We start from the raw sequence: 19,934 nt of genomic DNA, 5'->3' as shown, positions 1-19,934 counted from the left end.
CAACAGAAACGCAGTTTGAAATGTCACATCCACTTTACCTATTTAGAATTCCACATTTAGAAACGCAATGACAAGACTTGAAATTTCAGCAAGTGCCAAGCATTGATTCAAGTTCTCACTCCCAAACAATGTTAAAAGAAGGAAATAGGATTATTAAACATGTAGGTGCACAAAAAGTTCCCAATGCTTATGTTCCTTCAATTCTCTGATGAATGTTTTGCACAAAGGAAGTGTTCAATAGGTGGGGGATTTGTCAGTCAGTTACCGCTGTCCACAATGTGCTCCCCTTGTTAATTCTCAACCCATTTCATTGCACTATTCCTAGTTACAGGGCAACTGTCCCTTCCTTGCTGTAGAAGGGGCTTTCCTACAAAGAAACAAACTAGCCCTTTTCACTGCTGCATTCTTCCTTTAATTAAAGTGGAACTCAGGATAATTGTTCCATAGATGAGATGGCTCTTCATCTTATGCCAACACCTGGCAGCTCTCTTGGCTATCTTTCTTTCTCTCTCTCTCTCTCTCTTTTGAGACTTTCCTCTAAGAAAAAGATGGCTTTGAAAGTCCAAAGTCTATGTTCGTTATATCTCCATTTTTTTAAAAAAAGGAAAATTGAAATAAGAAATTCTTTTTGTCCCTGTGCAGCTCTGAAACTATACTCGCAGCTTGCCCTTATCAAGTCAATGCACCGAGCAATGACAAAAAAACCACCACACACAAAAGAAACCTAGTATTCTTTGTCATATATATTGGCTCAAGCATAGAATTTGAGCTAGTTTATAAAAAGATACCTACATGGGTTTCACACATAATCCCTGCATATTAGACTCCAGATGAAAATTCATCTCAGTGAAAAAGGTCCACTGGTTTCAGAGGAAAATGCTGATGTGTAATATGTTTAAAATTAGGGTACTAGTGCATAGTCTGTAGTGTGGGATATTGTATTTAACACTGTATGGCTCCATAACAGAAGATCTATGAGCTTAATCCAGATCCCAAAAGTGCTCTGTTTGGTATTGATTCAGTTGTCATTTTAGGAATAGAAAGTGGCATGGATGGGGTGAGATCTGTGGCAACAATGAGCTGACAGGAAGATGAAGGCAGTAAAGTCATGGCCATCCATTCACTGACACAACTACACAGATCTTTCTCTCTGGACCAGAACATGACTGTTCCTATAACACATCACTGCTCATCAAGCCACAAAAAACTTCAATCAACACCCAAATGGATTTTCATCCATTTTTGAGCAACACAGTATGCTCCTTTGGCTGATTCTAGCATCCAGATGAGTAAGGGGGAGACCCAAGATACATCTATACTGCAGAGTGAATTAATGCAGCTTTATATCACTTTAACTGCTATGTAGTTTGATGAGGCATTAGTACTAAGTTCAGCCCAAATAACTGCTAACAAAAAATTGTAGTTTTCAGAGGGCCATTTTCATGTAATTTCTGAAAACAGAAAGGAGAAGAGAGCATTGAAAAGACCAGTCAAACAGATTTAGAGAGATGACATTTTTGAAAAGAGCTAAGTCCACAAAATACCTGAGGCAAGGGGGAACTGTGGGTCTTTCTCTCTCCCCAGGAGAAGAAGCCACCTCCATTTTTTTCTTGGAAAGTTCCCTCCTCCTCCAGAGAGGGTCCTTAGAACAGTGGTTCTCAATCTGGGGTCCCCAGATGTTTTTGGCCTTCAACTCTCAGGAATCCTAACAGCTGGTGAACTGGCTGTTTACCAGCTGTTTAGCTGGTAAACTGGGTAAACTGGAGTTGTAGGACAAAAAACATCTGGGGACCCCAGGTTGAGAAACACTGCCTTAGAACTTGCTTTCCTCGTGGCACTAGCATAGGGTGGCAATTTAAAGTTCCTTTCAGGGCATGATGAGAGTTGAAGTTTTTCTCTCTGTGTGTCTCTCAGCACGTAAAAAGCTTGGTGGTGCCCATGATCTGGACAAATGGTGACTACAATTCCCAGAAACTTGTCTTGTGGTTTGTCTTATTTTAAAAAAATGTTATGTTTAAAACTTAAAATAATTCTAAAAAATAGTAGATTAGTGAATTATTTTGAAACTTGGCAGGCCTGCAGTTGTAAATGGAGTCTACAACTGAGGTATGTTTCATACAGATAATCCTTAAAATGGCTGATGATTGAGCCTTTAAAGCAAAGGTTCTCAACCTGTGGGTTCCCAGATGTTTTGGCCTTCAACTCCCAGAAATCCTAACAGCTGGTAAAACTGGCTGGGATTTCTGGGAATTATAGGCCAAAAAACCTGGAGACCCACAGGTTGAGAACCATTGCTTTAAAGTTTTCCACTGTAGCTAATGGGCTAAATCTCTGCCGAATGAAACAGAGTACACGACTCCCCTTTTGGGTAACTTTCTGGTAAATAAAATGAGGGATCATATGAAAATGAACCTCAAAACGGTATGCCTTTTGGCCCGAATGCACATGACTAATTAGTACCATTGGCAGAGAAAACTAAAAACCTTGTAAATCTACAACCAATAATATGGAGCCATGGTAGTCAAAGTGCTGTCAAGCTGCACTCATTCTACAGTGTAGATGCCCCTTTAGTAAAGGGCCTCACAAAGTGAATAAAGTTTTGTGAAGATTACTATGGTGGACAGGACAGCAATATTTGAGATAGTATTTGCAGGTCAAAACCAGCTACTTGAATAAAGTCCCAGGTAAATGATACAGGACCAGCATAACAGTCCAGTCAAGATTTAGGCAGCAAAATTTTGATTCAGCTGAACTTTGTAGACCATCTTTAAAAGGTAGCCATATAAAGAATATTCTAACATCATATCTAACTAGGGAGTGACTGGGGGCCATGAATCATTAACACAGTCAAAAGATGACACAAGACAGAGAATGAAAAATGCATTCAACTACTATCTGTACATGGGCAGTGTTGAAACTAGAGCATCATCAATCAGCAAGCCTTATGTTTTAAGAGACGAGATACTTCAACACAAGTTGCACACATACTTCTAGACCACCAGGCCTCCTAGCCAATAGCCTCTGCCTTATCTCAATTGAATTTTAAATAATTCTATCACTAGACATCAGTTCAAAATTTCCACTGCCTCCCCAGAATCAGATCAGAATATGCCTCAGCCGAATAAAATAGATTTGAAGAAAAGCTATGATTACTCGCCTTGACTGGATCATCTACCTAATGTAAGAGTGGGGAGACCTGTAACTCTGCGGATCTGTTCATCACTGGACAGAGAGATTGAGAATAGACATCTAGAACTTCATATATCAAGGCACACCTACATTTCAAAAGGAAATCCAATCACAAGTTGTAGGAAAACAAGAAAACCTTGAACTTGCATATGGACTTTATAGACATGCCAGACTATCAACTGTAGATAAGTTCTGTATCTTGAGTGGTCTGTAGAAGAAGAAATTTCAGAAGGTGTTGCTTGTCATTCAACCGTTTAACAAGCGACACCTACTGAAATTCCTGCTTCTAAATCATTGTTAAAGCTACAGAATCAATCTCCTTGTGTTTTGATTCCTTGATAATCTCTTCTCAGCTCCCCCCCCCCCCCCACAAATTCAACCATGCTCCAGACAGTGTGGGATGGTAAACCCCTAGAGGTTTTCTACAAGGCTTTCGTGTCTCCTTGGCAAGAGCAAGGATTTCAAGCTGAGTATGGCAGCAGAAAGCTAAGGAGTGCTCTGCCATGAACATAATGAAAGCAAAGAGAGAGAGGAGAAATGGTTAGGCAACAAACTGAAAATCCTTCCATAGATGGCCTCTGAGTGTGACATGCTTCAGCTGCAGTTAATTAGCATCAATGAGCCTCCTGGGATAAGAGAAATGGCTGGTTTTTCACTGCAAACGTAGCCCAGATGGTGTTAGCAGAGCTAGCCAATGGAGACGGGATGAAGGAGGTTGTCTCGGTGCCAGAAATGAGATTACTTTAAAATAGAAGGGGAGAGAGAAAGAGTAACTAGCTCTGGTGCTTCCCCAAATGCACATGCATTGTGTTGTAGGTGAAGTCTTTCTTAATAAGTAGATAGTGATATTCTCCCTTTACATGCTAATCTATCTATATCTACATCTCTATTTAATAAAAGTGAATATATATATATATATATATATATATATATATATATGTACTTACCAAGATGGCACCCACTTCCAGAGAGTCCTGTGACTCCCGCCAACAAAAGATCTGGCCCAAACTTGGCACACATACCCCCATAGACCAACAGAAAGTACTGGAGGGGTTTTTTTTTGGGAGGGGAGGGTATTGACCCCGGATGATGGGAATTGCAGTTCATCCCGTATTTAGAGAAACATGTGACTCCCACAGAAGATGGATCTGGACCAAACTTGGCACACTTACACTGACTTTAAATTCTGACAGGCTTTGGGCGCAATGACTGATGATGAATTATAGTTTACCAAGATCCTTATGCATTTCCTATTCATAAAATCTAAAAATGAAGAACATCTGCTTCATATATTTAACATTCCAAAATACCTAATGTGGACATCACTGGGTACCTAAACTAATACTCACACAAAAAAAGGTTGAGCTAGTAAAAAAAAATTGGTAACCCCAAGTTTATAGTTGTCTTTCTTTCCACTCATCTTTGTGTTTATTCAGAATTTTTTTGTGTTCATTTGACATACTCTCCTTAAACATTATATTTTCCAGATTCCTCTTTTTGTTTGCCCCATTTATCTATTGTAAAAGTGGCCTCAATGTGACTTACAAAATATAAATCCTAAAAACAGTTCAAAACAATAACTGTACTCATGAGCAAGCTAAAAGAAGCAGTAAAAAACACCCCTAAATTAATGCACAATTAATCAACAGTCTAATGTTTCTTTGAAGACTACAGAAAAGTATGAAGCTGTCCAGAAGCTTTATCCTGACCTAACTATAGCTATAACTAATCAGAAATAAATTCCATTTATTTTAATTAAACTGAATTTCAGGAAAGCAGGTATTGCAGACCAAGCTGCCAAGCAACTTAATCCTATGCCTGTTTACTCAGAAGCGAGTCCAATTCAATTCAAGAGGATTTATTTCCTACTAACCGGACCTAGTGTTGCAGACACAGCCATGAATCTTGTTGGTTAGTTCCCACTGCAGCAGATGCATTAGATAAATGGTGAATGACTGTTTATGTAAATCCCCTCGACTGGATGGGTTTACTCTAGCAGGAAACTACCAATAGGATCCAGGCCTTGGCTACATTTGCCGATTTTTCTCTGCTGCAGTAATAAGACCTTTACCCATACAAGTGGGAAAATGCTGAAAGGGTGGTGTCATCTGCCCAGATGGCTGTCTGCCATCTTCCTCTGACCATCTGTCCCTGTTAAGAAGCGCCGTAGCCAGTGCCCCCTTCTGTATCCATTTGGATCTCGAAACTTGATTATTACGACATGAGTATCCTGCCAAAATTCCACTCCATTAAAATCACTCAAAAAGCATTGCCAAACCAATCAATCCTCCTTCATAGCCAGTGATCCATCCTTATATTGCTGGCCTTTTTACCTTATTTTGTTTATTTATTTATTTGCAGCCTTTTAATGCATCCATTATGATTCATTCCCTGTACGATGAGCAAACATTTAAACCATGTTTTCTTTTTTTATTAAAAAAATTGAAAACATAAAAATAAATACAAGTTAAAGTTAATATCCCAATAAAATTAGTAACAGAAGTACTCAAAGTCTAAAAGGCACCAAGGCACATTTTGGGAAAACTGAAAAGAAAAGGAAAACTGCCTTGTGCTTAAAAGGATACAAATAAGGTAAGAATAACAAATGCAATTGGCAATTTAAAAGGGAAAATATCTTATTAGTTACACACATTTTTTTCTGTTTGTCTATTACATGTACCTCTTACCTTTTCTCCAATCAACCCAAGCTTTTGATTTTCAGGTGTCTGTCCATTTGAGCAAATGCCCCGAGACTCTTGTTAGGTAGCAAACATGGGATTTACTTCCAAGTAAACATGAGTTAGCATCTTAAATAAAAGCAGAGTCCTTTGGGAAGCATAATGCTTGTTTGAAAAGAGAAAACAATGCACTGTGACTTCTTCTAGTAGTTCCCAAACCTGTGTCTTTAACAGCAGTTTATTTATTTACTTACTTTATTTGTATACCGCTGTTCTCAGCCCTTAGGCGACTCACAGTTTGAAATGCAGATACTAGTAGGTGATAATATGTATTTTTAATTCAGCTGCTGATTTATGTATGTACCTTCAGCTGGTACTAAAGGTACAAAACAACCTCTCCCCTCCTGCCAGCACCTTATGATCTGGTCATTTGGCAAACATAATAGAGAAGTGGCTGAAATGTGTGACAGGAATGGACAATACATAGAAAGCGCCTAGTTGTTCTGACCATTTCTCTCCTGCAGAGAGTTTGATCCAGTTCATATGTGACAATGGTTTCATGCATTGAGCGTACAAATGTCAATTTCCAAAGCAAAGTTTGTCAGCTAAGCCTGTAATTTCCATTTAGATTTGTTTCATTTTTCAGAGCATGGAAGTCACAGAGCGGAGAATATCTTGGCTTGTAAAGTCGCTTCTTAAATAACAGGAATGGCATTCGGAGGACTGCTTCACACCTGACATTTTTCACAACGCCGAGGTAAACAAGTGTAGGAAAACAAATCTCCTCCGTCATTTGAAGCGCAATGCAAAGAATCTTTGTTGTCAAAGCATCTGTCATTGGATACTGACCCAGTTCCATTAACCAATTGCACACATGTCGCACAATTAATCTTCCACCATGATTTTGAATCAATTCTTTCTCCACCTCCACATTACTCTTCCCAATCTTTCTGAGTAAAAGCTGTCCAACTGTGTCAGTTTTTGCCTATGCTGTTCAGAGTCAGGAGAAGGAATGCCTGGGAATTAAATTTATTATAGGACCACAATTGCTGCCCTATGTTGAGAATGAGATGGATGAATATGAATCTGCCATTATAACCAGAAATTGTGGCAATGGGAAGGGCAGTAGGTTGAATGGCTTATCCTCAAAAAACAGCTCTTCAGACTGAGTTGAAGCCTGACAGCATGAAAGAGGAAGAATGGGAGATGGTTCATGCTGTGTGCGACATATAAAGTAGAGTTGTGTGTGGAATTTGTTTCTCCCATTTCCTTTGTTTCTTTCGTTTCTTTCAGTACTTTGGGAGCACAGAACAGGAAGGTTTCTCCTGGTACGAAAGTCTGTTCGACAGGGAAGCAAGCAGGAGTGGGTGCTGGCTCCTGGTCGGCATCACAGTTTAATCTTTTTTATTAATCCCTCAGCAAACAAAAAGCAAACCCTCATTCCCTGGAAACTACTCTCCTCTTCAAGGAGGTTATCACTCTTCCTTACCTGGAATGGGAAACCTCCTTAAAATGCTTTGGAAAGTGCAGGGGAGGTGGGGGTGGGGGGTGGGGGTAAGGACATTGCCCTTCCAAATAAGAATTTTGTCCACTCTCTTGCAAAAATTTCCTTCAGTCCCTAAATGTCTAGCATTGTGGGGAGTGAGACCCCTTCCTCACTGCCATATAATCCAGATTTTCAAAGCAGATAATCCACATTATCTGCTTTGAACTGGATTATCTGAGTCTACACTGCCATATAATCCAGTTCAAAGCAGATAATTTGGATTTTTATGGTAGTGTTGAAGGGACCTGAGACACTAGAAGGTAATTCACACCAGAACACTTTCATGAGTTGTGTCTGCATTCCCTTGGGATTTTTTTCCATATCCTCTTTTTTTTAATGCCTAAACTGTATTTCTAAATCTCCCACTTAAAATATGCTAGAAATATGGGGACTAGAGGAAAATTGAGGAGGCAGTGTAAGAATTCATATTTGGAAGAGCAATGCCTATTTCATCCACCTCATAGGCATACCTTGAGGTGGAAAAAGCAGTAGGCTATTTCCAGATTCCTGCTTTATGGCTCTCAAAGCTCCCATGTACTTTTAATTTTTTCCAGCATTTTAAAAATACATTTTATCTATTATTTCCTCCCAAAATAATAAGGAATATCATCACAGATGCTGAATTTGATGTGGTTCTGTCTGCACTATATAAGTCTACAGTGACTTGTATAATGCAGTTCAAATTGGATTATATAGTAGTGTAGATGGGACTTCAGAAGCAGCATTTCCTCATTGCAGTTTCATTCAGTGGCAGAAGCAGACTGAATAGTCTTCTATCATTAAATGTAGATGTAACGGTAGGTTGGCAAGGACATCATGCTAGAAGATGTTCTTAATTATGCATTTATATCTAAATAGTCAATGCATGGTATCAGTAAACATTCTTATAATTAAGCTAACAAGGACTTCTCAGGTAAACTCAGGTGAAATGTGAAACTGCTCCCAGGAAGGAAGGAAGGAAGGAAGGAAGGAAGGAAGGAAGGAAGGAAGGAAGGAAGGAAGGAAGGTCTGTCTTAAAAAATAAAAGTAAGCCATTCCACTTGAATGCTCCAATGTGTTTCTGAAATAGATTGAGCCATTTTTCAATGTAGGGCTTTGCACCAAAGCAGCAACAATACCTCCCCCCTTTGCAGAGTTACTTTCGACAACTATGGAGGCTTGTTCCTGTTGTTCTGCTTTTATCACCTTTTACCTTATTATTTTCTTGGAATGAATGCAAACCCTCCAACTGTTCTGATTTTTCAGTGACTTTTAAAATGTCATGTTCTTTTACTCTCTTTCTTCAATCTTCCTCAACTTTGTCTTACTTTAATCGTTGAATATTTCACTTCTCAGCAAAAGCAAGCTGCTGAGGCCTCTCGTAGCATGTGTGTTCTTTTTGAATAACTCCTGTCATCTTCTTCGCATGATAATGTTGCTTGGTCACATGTGTCTTTGTTTTCATCTGTGACATGTACACAGGTTGAGTAATTCTTATCCAGAGTAGCCAAATCTGAAATACTCCAAAATGGTCCACATAGGTGACTGAGATAATGACAAAATTTGCTTTCTGCTGGTTCAATATACAAAAAACTTTGTTTTCTGCACAAAATTATGAAAAACACTTTATCTGCAACACAGGAGGCTTCCTATGTTGTACTGGCTTTAATGGAAAGCATCGCAAGGAGCTGCATGTGGGGTGTCAGCTTCACTCCACTGCTTCCTCTTAACTCACTGGAAGCCAGGCAAAGCATGACACTAGCTTTTATGATAAGATGGTTAGGCTGGATCTACACTGCCCTATAATCCAGTTTCAGAATGTTGATTAACTGCATTGAACTGGCTATCAGTCTACACTGCCCTATCATTCAGTTCAATGCAGTTAATCCACATTCTGAAACTGGAATATATGATAGTGTGGATCCAGCCTTAGGACTTCATCAGATGGATCCAGGGAAAATGGGTGGGAATGGGGAAAATTTTCTTTTTTGTATGTAGAATCTTTTTCTTTGTGTGGGATTCTGTCATTAAAGAAGACAGAGAATTTACTTACCCCATCACACAGAATGGCTTCTTTCTGCCTCTAGCTCAACCATCTATAGAAGAGACACAAGGCATAATTCTTAAGGCAAATACCACTACTATGGGCTCTTTTACTTTCTCTCTCAAACCTCTTACTCTCAAGGAGACACAACACATTGCTCTTAAAGATCCCATCTTGCATGTTAATCACTGCTTATCCCATTTCCATGCACATCACCAACTCAGACAATTTCTCCCCAGCTCAATTTCCCCATGGTTTCCCCACATTTCTGAAACACTTCACAGATTAAGTAGCACAGATGACAGGTGGAATGAAGGGATCTGTGGTACTGCTTTAGATCTTGCATGTGATGCAATCCTTAGTCCCATTTTAAAGATAAGTCTTTATAATATATTTCACAATCTGGGGGAAAATTCCAAAATTTAAAAAACTCCAAAGCATTTCTGATCACAGATACTCAGCCTGTATGCAAATATATCTATATTTAAAAAGCAATGTTATATTCAGCTGTTTTAGAAATGTTAGGAATAGACCCTGAAGCTGCAACTGTATTTGTTGTTGCTGTGCACCTTCAAGTTGTTTCCCACTTAAGACAAGCCTAAGGCAGCTATATCATTGCGTTTTTTCAGCTAGCTTTGTTCAGCAGGGGGGGCGGGGGGGGGGGGGGCATTGCCATTGCTTTCTTTTGAGGCTGAAGGAATGTGACTTCTCCAAGGTCACCCAGTGTGTTTACACAGCCAAACAGGGATTCAGACCTTAATCTCCAGAGTCTTCACCCAATCCTTAAACCATAATGTTATAAAATGGTATGTGGCATATAAAATCCTGCATTAAAGGGAATTTGTATTTATAGGCACAGGTTTTCGAAGAGATAATTGCTTTATTTTTAAAAGCACGCACACACAATGAGGAGCTGTGTGATTCTCTGCCCTTCTTTATACCTGGGTGGGAAAAAAGAATAGTTCCCTGGGGATCATATCTTGAAGATATACTGGGAGAGAGTGTCTGTGTGCAATATTATAAAATACATCCACACAAGGAACTTATTGGCAAACTGTAAACCTTGAAGAAGCCCATCAAAGAGTTTCTTTGTTGCCAGAGTTCTGACATAAAAAGTACATCCCAACACATTACATTTTCACTATGTGATTTTCTTTAAGGGAAAGAGTTCTTGGTTGGTGGTGAAAGAAGCCATAAATAGCATTTATGGGAGGGCTGGATGGGGTGAGGGAAAGCTGAGTTTCTAACAGAAACTATTTATTGTCAGTATCCTTTAGGCCAAGTAAGGGAAGTATTTCTGCCTTAGTGTGGGCCAGCATGAAAGTATTTGTCTTTGACATTTGTAAAGTTCTTTTCACTTGAATGAACCATTTGGAGAGGTTTATTCTGCTGTCGTTGGCTTAAATCAGAGACTTCCATGCACTGACATGATGCACTTCCCGAAAGAGCTTCTGTGGAGCACATTGGACCATCATGTTTGCGTTCATTACCAGCTATTTTCAATGTAAAGAAACAGTGCTAAGATTTAGCATTGTTTGCTTATTAGAACAAGACACTTTCTGGGTTCAAAGTCAAAGCAGAGGGTGAAATAGTCGAGCTCATTTCAATTTGCCATTTTATTACTTACAAATTACTCTACACATACAAGTTGCTTTATCTTCTCTATTAATTTCAATTATATTCTGGGTTTCCTCCAATGAACTCAGATAGTATGTGTAGCTCTTCTCTCCTTCGCTTTATTCCCACACCTCTATAAGTTAGGTCAGGCTAGGTCTTGGAAACATTATTTTGGGGGCCTTGCAAAATGTTGAAAACAGACATTTTGAATATTCCATACACCACTCTATGCCTATGTTTGTGCTGAATTACACAAGCCTTTCATTGGACGTGTGCTTCAGATTTTATCTTTTTGATCACACCACTGCCATAGTTTGTCCTTTCCCATTATTTTCTTCAAATGGGCTTTTATACTAAAATATCTAATTTATATCCCTATGAAATCTGTACAGTCTTGTTATGTTTTTTCAAAATGTGTAAATTCATCCTTTTTTGAACATATCAAAACTTCCAACAGAAGTTAATATACATGGAGAGAGGGCGAGAATACTCTGTGGGTTAGGTTAAAATGCATGGAAAATATAATAAATGCACTTAAGATGCATTTTAAACACACAATTCCCCCACTCAAATCTCACTCACAACCTTCCCAGCAGCATGTCTCTTTATCCTTCTCCAAATACCTGTTGGCAAAGAAGTAGGAATGGGGCCATCCTGGTCTGACTTGGGAAGGAGTTCCATAGCCAAGAAGCTGCCTCTGAAAAGGCCCTCTCCTATGTTCCCACCAAACACACTTAAATTGGTGGAGGGGCAGAGAGAAGGCCAGCCCCAGTTGATTATAGATGTCTGATAGGTTCATAGACAGGTTCATGATTACATGTCACAGTGTGTGTGTGAAGTTATTCAGTTCAGTAAACTAGATTTTGGGGGAGGGGGCACTATTTCCTTCTCTTTCTACCAGCAAGCATAAATTCACCACAGGGCCAAGTTAGGGCATTCTTGAACTGTTTCCTAATTTCCATTGGATCATCAGTAGAGCTTGCAGAGCATAGGTAGTCTGCATTAGCACACATATGTGTATGTATTGCTGGGTCATATCATTTCTACCTTTCAGATGAGATATGATTTTTTAAACGATCCTCAGCATAAAACTCCCATTCTATATAGAAACATAATGTATTAGAGAGGAGGTTCTAGCCTTAAATGTATTTTTGTCATGTCCCTTGAAGTTATTTCTGAGTTATGGTACCCTAAAATAAACTTATCACTGGATTTTCTTGGCAGGATTTGTTCGGGGAGTGGGGGGGGGGGTTGCCTTCACTTTTCTCTGAATACTGAGAGCATGTAACTTGCCTAATGTCACTTACAACCTTGACAGACAGGCAAAATTGCCCACCCTACTACAACTGGACTTCAGTTGAGGCACAGAACCCACTAGCTCCCATCACATGACATCAGGGCTCTGTGCCTCACCTGAAGCCCCCATGTTGTAAAAGGCCACTTTGGCAACACAGGAGGCTTCCCATGTTACATGGGAAACAACCGGGGGGGGGGGGGGGAGTTGGGGAACAATGCTTCCCCTCATCGAATGGGGTGAAGAGCAAGGCAGGTGATGTGTGGTGCGGAGCAATGTGTTCCCCCTGCTGGGTCCCGCTGGATTTGCCACAATCCATGGCAAATCCCATCCTCTATATAATGAGGTCCCTAGTGGGTTTCAATGACTGAGTGGGGATTTTTAAGCTGGTTTCCAGACCAATAGTCCAGCACCCAAACCTTAGCACCACACAGGCAGTCTTGTAGATCTATGATGTACTTAATATGGTGGAATATTAGAACTTCCAAACTGCTTTGTTATAAGGATCATCAGCCCTGCAAGAGATGTTTTGCATGAAGCTGCTGCTCATTTGCTTCAGCTTTTGATGTGATATTAAAGCCTAGTTCACACAAAAGAACTAGGATATAACAGCTAAAGTCACATAAAAATAAATACAAGAATGAAATGGTATAAACAACCCACACTAAAAAAAAGATATCACTAAAATATAGTACTGCAACAAAGTCATAGTAAGTTTATACTCTCATTATTACAGAAGACTATAATACCACCAGCCACAATATTTGAATATTGCAAAAGAAACCAAAATATACTTCGCCCAGTGTTTTTCCATTAGTGTAAAACGTGTTTTGCATAGTAGTCAAGCAACTAAAAATAGCTTTAAAATAAATATGAAATCTCTGTGAAAATAATTAAACAAAAATAAAGCCACCAGTGGAGAAAGTAATGAAAATATTCTGAAATAATGCTCACTCTGAAGTGTAAGTATTCAAGCAATGAAAAAAAAACTCATTGAGGGCTTTAAAATATTCAGCCAGGAAATAAAAGAACCAATGTTGAAGATTATTTCTATGAGAAGTCTTTTAGAGGTAATCTTGCAAGTTAGACTTCTGATGGTCAAAAAGAGATGGATTTGACAAGAATGGGTTAATTTCTCTGATATTGTAACAAGTACTTTTTAACATGGTGAAGTTATTTGTTGTGAACTTCACTTTTGGGTTTCATGGTTTGAGTTGTCTCTTAAAGAACAATCAGTTGTATACTTTACACTTGTCCATCCTGCCTCTATCATTATGTAGACGTGCCTCAACTAATTTGTTTACACACAACTAATTAACAAAAATATCTACAATTGTGAGGCACTGGGCTGCTTAAGATCAGCTTTATGTGCTCCACCATCAAATCTAAATTCTGTTTTCAAAATAGTCCACCAAAACCTTAACTGGAACTATGGAAAAACTATTTTATTTTTCTCATCTTGTGTTGCTTCAGCAAGGCTAAGGCTTACCTCTCTGGTGTTAGTAGGATGGACAATGAAGGGTGAGCAATAACAGCTGCATAATGCTTTACAAAGAGCATTTTTGAAAAAAAATAAATCACATCTGATTCTTGATGCTTTATCTGAGGAGTGTTTTACTGAATCTGTTTACTAGTTTCTGCAGTTTGTCTGTGTCAAACGATTTACTGCTATGCAGCTCTTTGGAGGAAAAACAAAAAGAACAAAATGCTCTGATCCTACTTGGGGGACTCTATAATCATGATGGGAAAAGCCTCCTGTATTTCAAAGATGACATTAATGAGAGGTCACCCTGCTATATTATAAAGCAGAATGCTCTCAGTGCAGATATTGTAAGGCGCAAAGTGCCTCTGCAGTCTGGTTGATGCTCTGTTTCAACAGGATAATCTGGCCGTATAGATCTGCCAACTGGAAAATGATCTCCCTGAAGAGATAAGCATCTGCTGCTACAATTGATGTAAGACTGATTTGCAACATAGCTAAGGAATCCAAGAGTTGCTGATCCAAGAATTACTGGTAAATACCCTAAAGGTACAGGATCCTGTATGATCTCAGATGCCAAGCACTTCAGCTCTGGTTAGGACTTAGATGGGAGACCACCAACAAATACCAGGTACCATAGACTACCTTTTAGAGAAAGGAAATGGCAAAACCACTTACATATTCCTTGCCTGTATGAAATACACAGGGTTCTCATTAGTAGATTAATGACTTGAAGGCCAAAAAGTGCACTCATAGTAAACCTGCATGGAAACAGCTTCCATAGCCTCAGTAGGGCTGTTTTCTCTGGATGTAACTATAGCGGACACTGAAATAGTGATCTGTAACATTAGAGTGAATGAAAATTCTATGTGTGCTTGTCCAAAATTTCCATCCTGTCCCAGTAAAAGTACATAAGAAGAGCTGTCTGCATTAAACAGATGGAAAAACCTAGAAAGAAAGATGGAAGTAAGGGGATATGAAAGGAATTGCCTTGGGGAATCTTCTCTGAAGAAAACACTCTTTTCATGATTCCCCCTCCCCTTCGAAGGATGTATTTTCATGTGGCATAAAGAAAGTAAATGAAGAGGATTGTGCCAGCATTCCTTTTATTTTTCAGCAAGAGCAGATGTTTCTACTCTTCTACTCTATACAACCCTTATCTTTTTGTTCTTTGTCTATATTTGAAAGCTGAAGATACAACAAATACAAGATATGGTAGTAAGTTATTCTATTTGTCATGGTATGACTTGAAGCCATTTCTGACTAGTCATGACTCTGACTTTCATGAGATTTTCTTGGCAAGATTATCTCAGAGAGGGGACTAAGATTATTTTCCCATGGGTTTCCATGACCAAGTGGAGGTTTGAACGCCAGTCTCCCAATATCCTAGTTCAAGACTTAACCAATGCACCACACTCTTAAAGCATTCTATACTTTGCCTAAATGCCCTGTAGGCACATGATGCTGCCTGATCTTGGAAGCTAAACAGGATCAGCCCTGATTAATACTCAGGTGGATGATTGACAATATCAGGGAGACTACATTGGAAATGGCAAAAACACCTCTGATAATTCCTTGCCTTAAAAATCCTATGACATTCATGAGGTTGCCACCTGTTGACAAGCAACTTGAAGGCACATGCACACACATACAAGGCACCTTATAATGATATAGTAATATAATAGACATGAGCATGGTAGTCCAGCTGTATTGGTAGACATGGTTAATCCATTGTTATTTTGAACAACTGGAACTATTTTTGGCCACATTAAATGCACACCATTGGGACATAACTGAATCCACATTTTATCTTAAAAACCACAGCAATTAAGAGTTAGTTTTCATCATTAAAAAGATATTGTGCTAAAATTGTTTATAAATTTAATCCTACAGGTGAGGGATTAGATCAGAAATGAGCAAACTAAGGCCCGGGGGACAGATGTGGCCCTCCGGGCACTTACTTCAGGCCCTCCTCATTTTCCCTGTCCTCTTGGCATAAGGATACAGCAGCCCGCAGTGGCCTTATGCCAAAAAGATGTGGGAGAAAGGCACACAGCAGCTGGGAGCCCTCTGGAGCACTCACAGCCACCACGTGTCTTGCCATCCATGATTCCCACAGATTGGGGGAGGAAGATCGGGGAAGCTGCTAGATGTCTTATCTTTCTCCTGGCATAAGGATGAGGTGGGCAGCCCCATCCGTATACCAGGAGGACAACCTGAGAATGACCCAGGCCAGGACCTATACTTCATTGGCAAGTTTTCAATACCAGCGTGAAATGGTATGACTTAGAAACAGTGTTACCAGCTCAATGTGCTCAAATCAGGATTCCATCATACAATCATTTCAGATTTCTTGATGTCATTTTTGTTGAGATGTACTAGACATTTGCCTTTAAATTTTATTACATGGCACTTCTGTAATCATTTCGGAATAGAAAAATAGATTTGGCTTTCTTGAATTCTATTTCCATTTACTTTGAAACAGTGCATTATGTATTTTGCGTGTATATATGTTTGTGTTATGTGTATACGCACGCGCGCACACACACACACACACATATATTGAACGTGGCCAAGTCAACACTGGCTATCTGGCTATCATCATTTCCTTTCTGACCTTTTAAGATGTCATTTGAAGCTCTTTTATTTCCAATTGTTTCATTCCACACAAGATGCAATTTCAGCTCCCCAAAGTGAAATCAAGTAGCACATTTATCAGCTGTGCTTTCTAAAGTCACCATTCCTACATGGTTATACTTCCAAAAAAAGAGAGGGAACGACAGCCTTTCGAAATATGTTTTATTCCTACCAGATCATCAGGGTCAATCTATAGAGATAAGGGGTGAACAACCAATTTTGGTTCTGAAATGCATTCCTTGCCTTTTAGAAATTTTAAGTTCAAGCTTTGCAGCCATCCACCAATTGAGGCATGCTCTTCTAAAGATATTATTACACCAGAAACATACAAGTATTTGCCACTTTTGGGACCATTCAAAGCTTAATGGAATATTCAACAAAAATTACATTAATAGCCAGAAAGATGTGAAATGACTGAAAGAAATGTGGTTATATAACTAACCACAAAAAAATTGCTAGCATTTTGCTAGAAAAATTGCTAGTACAGGCCTGGTTTGGGGACTGAATCAGCCTTGGTCATTTTGATTAATCAGATTTGTTAGTAGAGCGATAGAGGGACTATCAACCTGTTATTTCTTCATAATCTCAGTGGTATTTGATACTCCTGGAAGTTGAAGTTGACAATGTTACTTTACGGTTGTTTCATTCTTACCTGTATGTTTTATTCCAGATATTGATTTTTGTGTCTTCCTATCTTGGAAACTGTTGTAGAATGCATATTGTAGAGGAAAAAAAGTCTCTCTCTCTCTGTGTGTGTGTGAGAGAGAGAGACACACACACACACACACACTGTATATTCCTCAGGGAGGAGCAGAGGGTGCTGACAGAAGCAGGAGACCTTGGATTTCATTACAGGGAGCTAAGTCCTGGAACTGTGGCATGATCAGTGGCTACTGATAGGCTATGTGATGGCTTCATCATGGGGGGGGGGGATAGTGGGCTGGCAGCTAGGGATGTCCAATTTGGCACAAAACTTCTGTTTTCAGTCGTTTTCAGCTAACCCCTCATTCTGTTTACTAGGAAATCACCAAAATGGGGGAGGGGGTTGCTGTTTTCATTAGGGAAAGATTCAGCTCATTGAATACAATGGGAAAACTTTAGAGGTTCATTTTGCAGTCATTGTTAGGCCTATTTGCATGTAATCTACCTCAGTTGTAGATCACATTAAGACTGTGGGCCTGCCAAGTTTCATAACAATTCACCAATCCTCTGATTTTTTTGGAATTATTTTAAGTTTTTACCATAGTATTTTTTTAAAATAAGACAAACCATATGGGAGTTATAGTTGCTGGTTTTGTCCATTCTCAGCCAGAGTATGGACACAACCAGGTCTTTTATTGGCTGAGAAACAGAGAGAAAAACTTCAACTCCCATCATGCCCTGAGAGAAGCTCAGAGGCTTTTCAATGCCCACCCCATGCAAGTGCTGCTGGGAAAGTAAGTTCCCAGCAGGGCCCTCTCTGGACGAGGAGCCCAGGGAAGTTTTCCAGAATAGATGCTGCTGCCAGAGGAAGGAAGAAGAGAAACTATAGTGCAGTTAACCCTATCATCTCCAGGAGCCCCCATGGCAGACCTCTCAGGTACAGTGAAGTTAACCCCATCATCTCCAGTAGCCAAAAGATCCAGCTACTCTTGATAGGTTTCGGCCGACCTTCCGGTCCTCCCCCCCCCCCCCACCTGCCTGTTTTCAGAGATTTAGCAAATAAATCACTGAATTTTCCGAATCAGTTTCAGTCCAAACAGATATGTGCACAGTCCTACTGGCAACAGGTATCATGTGACATTACGTGATAGGGACCATCACAAAAGTTGATGGTCTGGTTGGTGTATCAAGAATTATTTTTAAAGTATGTTGACATATAGAAGGGGGATCATTCTACTTCTTCGGTATCCAGACTCAGGTATGCAGGAACACAACTTCTTTTGATCAGATGGAAATTCTATCTTTGACTTCTAGAGCTTCTGAAAACTGGCTTAAGCAGCCATCCAACCAGGCTTAGCTTTTTTGTGCCTTCAAGTCATTTCTGATTGATGGTTTATGATTTTCTTGGCAGAATGTGTTCACCGAGACTGAATGTGACTGGTCCAAGGTCACTCAATGGTTTTCCATGGCTCAATGGGAATTCAAGCTGGTTTCCCTGTGTCAATGTTCACACTTATTTTCTTGGAAAAAGATGCTGCCTGACTTAGCGGTGGAAGTGATGGATTATAGAAAAAGAAAAGCAGAAGCCACTGCACGCCTATTTTTGCATGTGAAAGGTATGTCAAAAGAATACAGACTAGAGCGGGATATCAAATTTATCTGAATCAAAAAGTTCTGGAAGGAAAGCAACAAGACTAATACAGGAGTGTTGCCATAGCAAAAAGTGTGCATTCTGTGGTAATAAACATTTGCTTAAATAGAAGTCTTAATTAGCAGTATGAAATACACAAAGCCAGCTAGCAAATATTCTGTTCATTTAGTTTGAGCAGATTTCTATTAGAATGTTGATATTGCCTATCAAGCCAGGAGAGAATCTGGCCCAGAGGATGAAGGTGGGATGCTGGGGTTCTGCACTGGACTCTCAAAAACTGCTTGCTTTTTTCCTGAAGAGTGGCTAATGCTATTTAAAGCTTGAGAAATTGAGGGCTGGGCTGGGTTCTGCTTTGCAGCTGGGAAGAGGTTCATAGTAGAATCTACTTCTAATCCAATGTCCCCCAACTGTTTTTGGCCCTGCCCCACCTAAGTGTCTCTAAAATCCTAATACCCCAACACCACCAGTGACATTTAATTCTTATTATCAAAAACTGAACTCCTGTTCATGTGGAAAAAGCCTAAAAGGCCATTACCTTGGTCTAAACAAGCTTCCAAAGAATATAACATCCATGAAAGAGAAAAATAAAAAACAAATGGATTTGAGTAATCTTCATTGAATTCGGGGTAAATTAAGTGTCCAACTTCATTCTGTGTCTTTGGAGAAAATATTCTGTCACTTGACGCTAATGTTCTTGCGGCTGGTAAACTTTTATTTTTTTCATATGAAAATATTGACTTTACCTATGAAGGTAATATAATAAATAAATACAGAAATAAATGATTTTTTTAAAATTTTAATGTCACAATATATACTCAGATACTGTATACGAGGCTCTTAGAAGTATAAGAAATGCAAAAAAAAAAAATCACTGTTCATAACTCATTCTCAAATTGCCCCTTTTAAAAATCTAATTGCCTCCCTGTGGGACATGTGCCCCATGTTGGGAACCAGGGGACCAAACATATATATTTAGAATTGAGTTTATTTTTCATACATAAAACTGAACTGTTTTGCACATGTTCGGTGGGAAACACTCAGACTGAGTGGAATTACACCCGGTCCCATCCATTGTGCTGGAACGACATGGTATCACATCATTGTATTCCCTTTCACTACTTGCTGGTGGTTACATAACAGAGAAAAAATTAAGAGTGAAATGGTACCTTTCTTCTTC

Source organism: Anolis sagrei, chromosome 3 (genome assembly GCF_037176765.1).
Source record: "Anolis sagrei isolate rAnoSag1 chromosome 3, rAnoSag1.mat, whole genome shotgun sequence".
NCBI lineage: Eukaryota > Metazoa > Chordata > Lepidosauria > Squamata > Dactyloidae > Anolis > Anolis sagrei.
This window is presented reverse-complemented; position numbering follows the sequence as displayed.